The sequence below is a fragment of the Camellia sinensis genome, chromosome 4, assembly GCF_055761805.1.
Source record: "Camellia sinensis isolate YWXY chromosome 4, ASM5576180v1, whole genome shotgun sequence".
Lineage (NCBI taxonomy): Eukaryota > Viridiplantae > Streptophyta > Magnoliopsida > Ericales > Theaceae > Camellia > Camellia sinensis.
The window spans coordinates 170,103,786-170,111,049 of record NC_138964.1 but is presented as its reverse complement, the minus strand read 5'-3'; positions in this window follow the sequence as shown (position 1 = coordinate 170,111,049).

Sequence of the window (7,264 nt, the reverse complement as noted above, 5' to 3'; positions counted from 1 at the left end):
GTGCCTAGCCGATTGTTCAATTCGTGAACGCCGTTGATTATTCTATAAGTATTGGTGGACACTTGTGTGGGTGCTAGCCCGGTTCGGCGGAGGAACTCGGTTATAAGTGGGTTTAGTGGGAAACGGAGGCCTCCTTCGACAATTGAGAGCACGGTAAAGGGGCATTGGTCTAGTCTGCCCCAAGGTGTTGTCTCCTCTTCAGCTAATTCGAGATGGACGTCGGCCGGGATGCCGTACTCCTCTCTGAAAGCGGCTAGCGCGGCCGGAGTATCCACTAGGAAGCGGAATTTCCCCATTTCTGGCCGGCTTGTTATAGCCCGGTTGAAGGGTTTGGCTCTGTGGTAATTGGTTGCTGCTCGGTCCTGAGAGCCTCAGGAATGACAGTGGTCCCCTTGGACTCTGCAGGAAAAGGATGGCAAGGTAAGTGTGAGCGCGGTCGCACAAAAGGTGTTGGACTTTAGCTCGGTCATTTAGAGCGCCAAACCACCTCGGTTATCTATTCTAACTAAGGAGCCCGGTCGCCCAAGCAGACCAGATCTTAGCCCGGTTGAGCGACCAAGCCCCCTTATTATCTCGGTTTTTGCTGGGGTTGTGACGAACTTGTTATTTGCTCGGTTAAGCTGGTTTTTTGGATCAAAAAAGGACCAGGAGCCCGGTTCGCCCCAGTTCTTCAGTGTTCTTCATGAATATGAAGAACACCAAGAACAGTGGGAAGTTTGGGACGGATTCTATGGCCTATGCCCTAAGAGCTACGTTTTGTACCCTAATGTGTGTAATATGAAGGAAAATAGCAACAAAATAAGGGTAGAATGACTTACCAGTGAAGGGCAGGACCTAATCCCTCAAACACGAAGGATGGCAGAAGATGACAAGTCAAGAATGCTGGAGCTCTGAGGTCGAATATCGGAGTGGCAGTAGGAGTTGGAGTTTGGGGGGAGGTCTTGTATGTATAGGCAGAGGGGAGTCCGCCCAAATTCAAATTCTGGCAAAAACGGCGGGTTGGCTGCCCGATGACCAATGGCAGCCCGCCATGTGTCCCCATTTATGGCTACGTCAGGACTGAAGCGACGGGTTGAAAAGACGAAGAGCCAACCGAGCTACTTTCGACGAAGAGGATGTCAGCCGAGGAATATAACCGGGCAAGTTTGCAGACAGTTTGTTAACCAGTCCGGTTGCCTTCTGGCCTCTTGGAGACCGGAGAAGTGTTATCTCTGTCGAAGTGAATAATCCCAGTCACGCTTTCGCGGACGGAATTAAGGGGCAATTGAGAGGGTGATTTATGATCAAGAGTTGGGCCGAGGTAACGGCCGAGCAGATTGAGAGCCCAACGGTGCATGGGGCCGAGATGATTGACCATCCGCCAAGAAGTGGGCTGCCAGAACTTAAGCCGGGCAGAACTTGGGCCAAGTGTGAGCCGCGCCGGCCCAAAAAGGAGCTCGGCTAGATAGCGCTTGGTTGGACCGAGCTGCCTGATCAGGGGATGGCTGAAGCCAGACAAGCTGAGTGACCGGCGCCCGGAAAGGCGTGGTCAACCGAGGAGACTGTTTGACCGGCAGGAAGGCCGACCAAAGGAGGTACCCGGGCTAGGCTCTGTCGGGATGCCGCCTAGCCCGGTCCTCCATGTGTTTATTCGGTTAGGCGCTTGGGTATGAAGCATGGCATGGCCGTGGTAGAGCAGCTCGGCTGCCGAGCTCCAGCTGTGAAGTCAGGCAGTTGAGATTAGGTGATGATCGGCAAGGTTTACGCTGACAGATGGGATAGCAGAGCCACGTGTCAGGAGATGACTGGGAGTGGATATGGGGCTCAGAAGGTATATAAGCATGTCTGCGCCCCCCATACGCGACACACGAACATCTCTATAAGGAATTCTTACACTCAAACACTCTCTCCCTTCTCTCTATCCATCTTAAGGTGTGTGCTAACTTGACCGTCAGAGGGTTTTTCCGGCCACACATCGCCGGGTAGCTCACCGTTACTTGCTCGCAGGTGATCGGACATCGACGGAGCTCGGAAGAAAGGAGTGCGGGCTTGCCGGAATATTTGCTCCCCGTACAATTAGTATGAATCATGTTTTAATTTGATTGGGGGTCAATTCCTTGGGCTACTATGGAGGGTTAAATAGAAATGTGAGGAAAACTACACATAGCCATTGGAGTCTTCGCCAATGGTTTGCTTCATATTTAGTGGTTTCATATTTCTTTGTGATGGGAAAAATATCTTCAATGTCTATTGCTTATTGTGAAATTGGGTTCTTTAATAGGTTGAACACTAAATTTTTTTAAAAAAATTTGTTAGTCTAAAACAATTGGTGTTCGGTTACGAAAATTAGGATCCTTGACTTAATTGTGATTGTATATAAAAATAAAAAAATAAAAAAAAAATTCTTGAATCTAAAATTAGAGAACCCTTAAGGGAACTCCAAGTTCTTGAGGGGTCTTACACAATGGTGTTTTGAGGTTTGTTATGTATTTTTGGTAGATTATATTTGTTTCTTGGTATTTCTTTCTCATTAGTTAATTTTTTTTTTTCATTTTTATTTTGCAATTTGGCTTACAATTTGAGCTAAAAACTAACTTGGTTGATCCTATTCTGTGTTAAGGTCTTTGGGATTCTGTACTTAATGTTAGGAGCTTTTTTGTCTTGTTTATTTTGAGGTAGTGCACTATTTTCTTGTATTGTTATTTTGTTACTGTTTGTTTAGGGGGGAAATGGTATTAAATTGTTTCACTATGTTTGTTGGTCATTTTTAATTGTTTTTTGATTTTTTTTTTTTGGTTTTTTTTTTTTTTTTTTGCGTTCTCATTTTTCTGCTTTTTCCCTTTTGATGTGTTTTATCTTATCTGCTTGGAGAATCTTATAGCACTATGTAACCACCTTGTTCTCTGCAAGTAAAGAAGATTTTAGTTGTTATGTTATTATATTTGGTAGTTTAGCATTATTAGTCCTATTTTGTTCTTAGTTAGTTAATTTTAAATTTTAAGTTGTTATGGGACAGTTTTTAATTTTTTCATTGTGTGTACATGCATATATTGTTGGATTGTACCTTGGAGCCTACTTCTCATTTCCCATAATTTTCCCCCCCTTTTCCAGCCAGATATACACTCCTCTTCTGTTCTTTGTTTTTTGTCCTGTACATTTTTTTAATCTAACTTACAAGTTAGTCTCATGGAAATTAATTTTGGTATTTTCTATAGAAGTTTGTTGGGCTCTCACTGTATAGAGTTAGGGTTTCTTAAATTCTTCTTATATGTTGTACAATAATTATGCGAAATTGATTTTTTGCTGAAGTTTATTGTTTGCTTTGAAAAAAAAGAAATGTTCCATATGTGATATATAAATATCTAAGAATCTTTTTTATGTACTTAGCCCCCTTGCAGACACATTAGAAACTCGCTCATAGAGATTTGATTACTTAGAAACTCATTCTAGATAACTTCACCAATTCAAAAATAATGCCTCTTAAACTACAAGTTTTTTGTTCAACAACAACCATTGATAATGTAGTCCTTCAATCTGCTTTGTTGTTTGTTCAGTTCAACTTCAGCTATAATATTACTACCTTTTGCATGTTAGGTGTTCATATAACAGAGGAATACATTATTCTTCATTCGTAATTATTATTATGAACAGGTCTGATTTTTTTTTTCCCTTTTTTTTTAAAAAAAAATGCAAGGATAACTATTATATAAATGATTTGAAAATCGATTCAACATCAACCACTGATCATATCATTAAACATTCATCAATCATAAATATTTTATTAAAGTAACAGTACAAAAGCCACAAAGGCGAAGCAAGCAAGCATGTTTTGCCAAAGAACACTACCAGTAGAAGTAATTATCACGGAACAATTGTCAAAAAATAGAAGTAAAATGATCAACATAGTACATAGGTGATCCACAGACCAGCTAGGAAATACAAAAGCCTATAAAAACATTCAGCACTTCTAAAACTCAACAGTTTGGAGCACTAATTCTACTTCAAAACTTTCCACGATATCATCCTATGAATATTGAAAAGGAATATCTTCCTTACTTGCCTAAACTCAAAAAGCAATTCGAACTTTAGCAAGTTCAATAACATGATTCCAATTAGCCTCAATCTAATTCAAAACCAAATCATTCATGAGAACTATGAAATGAAAGAAAATAGAAAAATAACAATAATAATCATAATAGGTAAAAAAAAGGGACAATATTTGCCTGTGTTCCCTTTATACAAAGATCCAAATACTCTCGCTAAAAAATGTAGCAACAACAAAAGATACACATTATCTCGTCAATCATTCACTTATATAAAGATTTACAACAGCACATTACAACATCACCTTATGGAGGATGCCTGCCTTTAACATGAAAGTTAAGTGGCCAATCAAAAAAAAAAAAAAAAAAAAAAAAAAAAACATCAAAGCCAAGTGAAGAAAACGCTCTTTTTGAAACACTTCAAAGAAACCATACAAAGATTCATTAATAGTTAAATCTAATATGACTTCAAAATATCAATTAGAAACAAAGCAGAACAAAAACGTCAAGATAATGTAGTCCTTCAATCTGCCTTGTGGATTGAAGATATTGCCACAACACTATTGCAACTACCTTGAAGTCAAAAACATTATGAATTGTTAGCTACATTAAGGTGGGTTGTTCAATGTGTCAATGAGGACAACCATTACATAAGCTAACGGTATGTGCTTGTTTTCTTAACATTGAGTTATGGTATGTACTTGTTTTCTTAACATTGGGCTCAAGCAATATGGTTGTCTGTTTGGTTGTGTTTTGATTTTTTGTTTCATATTTCATTTTTTTTTTTTGGTGCAAAAACACAAGTAAAAATTGTTTTGGGAAAAAATTTCTAAAAACAACTCACTTTTAGGAAATATCAAAAAGTTGTTTTTGACATGTTATAACTGTTTGTTTTTTTTTTTTTTTTGCATAAAAATGAAAATGATAGGTGTTTCAAATTTTTCATTATATTTGCCTTTGAAATCATGAAGAACGAAAACAAGACCACCTTCACACAAGTGATTTATGTTTAGGTATCACAAATTATCTTCCCATAAACATTTAGTAACAAAACTCTGCAATTGAAATTTGTTTAACCAAGTGGGTACTTTTTGAGAGGATTGACAAAAATTACAACCAAAAAACAAGGCTCAGTTTAATAATGTCGTAAAAAAATACTTACATGGCCTAGATTTTCAAGCCATCAAATTCATATATACCAAAAGTATTTCTAAAATTCAAATTTGTCATTTACAAGTATGTGAATGCATGTCATGCCACTATGGACCAGCACACTTGAGTTACCTGCAAGCTAAAAATGATAGAGAGAGAGCTAACATGGGAAAACCATACCTCATTCTTAGTTTTTGTGATATTTCTAGACTAAGCAACCAAGTACTAAATAATTTGGAAGAATGTTGTTTGCCCCAGCTTTGTGCACTTTCACTGATAGTAAAACACCAAGTCCCATGCCCTGGTCCTCAGTTGCTGCAAATTCCCGTCAATGTCCAGCTTGTGCTTTGCTACATATGGCCGCAAGAAAGTTTCGTAGACATAGCTATTTCCCTACATGATTGACCAACACAAATTCCTTACATTAGAACATCGTAAGCATGTTTGGTTATCCCAATTCTTCGTGCGATTAATTTTCTTTTCTTTTCTTTTTGTTAACAATTGTGAAGTCTCCTAGCAGTATATATAATACAATTGACAATGAGCTATGGTATCTGAGTTGTTATATGTAGTTTGAGATTGCTATCAACTTCTAATCATCTTATCTTGGGGTCAGATTGTGGTATGGTTGGAGCACAAAATGAGGGTTATGCTGTTACGATGGGTGTATAATTTGAATGGTATGAATTCTACTTGAGTGGCAGTAGAATAAACCTCTTCAATGGCAATTCATGATGTGTTATGATACTAAAAGGAATGATCCTGTGAGTTATGGGTCTGCTTAAATTCATTTTGAAAACAATTCTTCAAATGGTACCAACCTAAAGAAGGTGAATATTATTTCTGAATTGAAATTAACAAAGTCCGCGCATTATTATGCTAGGTAATCATACTATAAAACAGAAGGAATTTATCCCAAAAAAAAATCATACTATAAAACAGAAGGAAGCATAACTAGATTTCAGTCATTTTTTGTTAAGGTAATTGAAAGAAAAGAATATTATAGTTAGAAACTAGAAGCTACTCATCAAAATAAAAAGCAATATGAGGGTATAGATTAGGACAATGTTGCAAATCATTCATGAACCTGTTATTTTAAGTTCTTTTACCTTTTAATTGCAAATTTCTTTCTCATTCTTGTTCTTGAATTTTCCTTGCTTTTATGTTTTTAATATATTTAAAATTAGACTTATTCTTTATTTGTAATTTGTACATATCTGCAATAAAGGAACTGAAAGATGCTGGTTCTATATATATCTGTATGTTTTATAATGCATCAAAACCCTTGGTATTTCTTCTTTGTTTGGTGTCAGTGGTGGTACTCATTTTTCTTCACATTCTTGTTTTTCAATTCAGATGTCAAATTAAAAAAACTGCTGCTACTTTTTGCTTGTCCTTATAGAACATGTCTCCCAAATTTCATTCAATGATAACAAGTTGTGTGTTTGAAAAGTGGTTCTTGAATTTAGGAGCTCGCATTTTAGAACTAGCAGTTTATCTCTGCTTTTGAGCATGAGCTAGCTGTCAGAAAGTTTGTAGTCTTTGTTCTTTTTGGGTGTTTACTTCCATGAATTCCTATCTATGTTATTTAAAAATTCCATTTTTTTGTCTTTTTTTCCCCACTTATGGTTGACCTTTACCATGTTGTCTATTTGCCTGTTTCATTTGCTATTTTGGTATCTTCTACTTTCATGGATTTGTATTCCTTTGCTTTAAGCCTATGTTTGCATGGATTTGACAACTATTGGCTTCTAATTTCGCTAATGGTTTTAGTGCTGAGTTTGAGGGTTAATAACATGTTTTTCGCTAAGCTTTTACCTGTTTGAGGTCTATGAAAAGGAAAAAAAAGGAGGTTTCATTTCTTTCTTTGCAAAGATTGGTATTTTGCTAACTGATTTGGGTACTTTACCTTTCATGTGTTTACCTGAAGTGGAGTGGTTATTGGTTGTGAAGTTTATCAATATATTTTCCCTGCCTCTGACTAAATTAATTGCTTCAAAAAGAGATCCAAGTTTTAGGTAGTCCCTGTAATATGTGTGTTGTCTTTAGAGTAATAAAATATACTTCTAACTATTTCTTACGATTTCCCC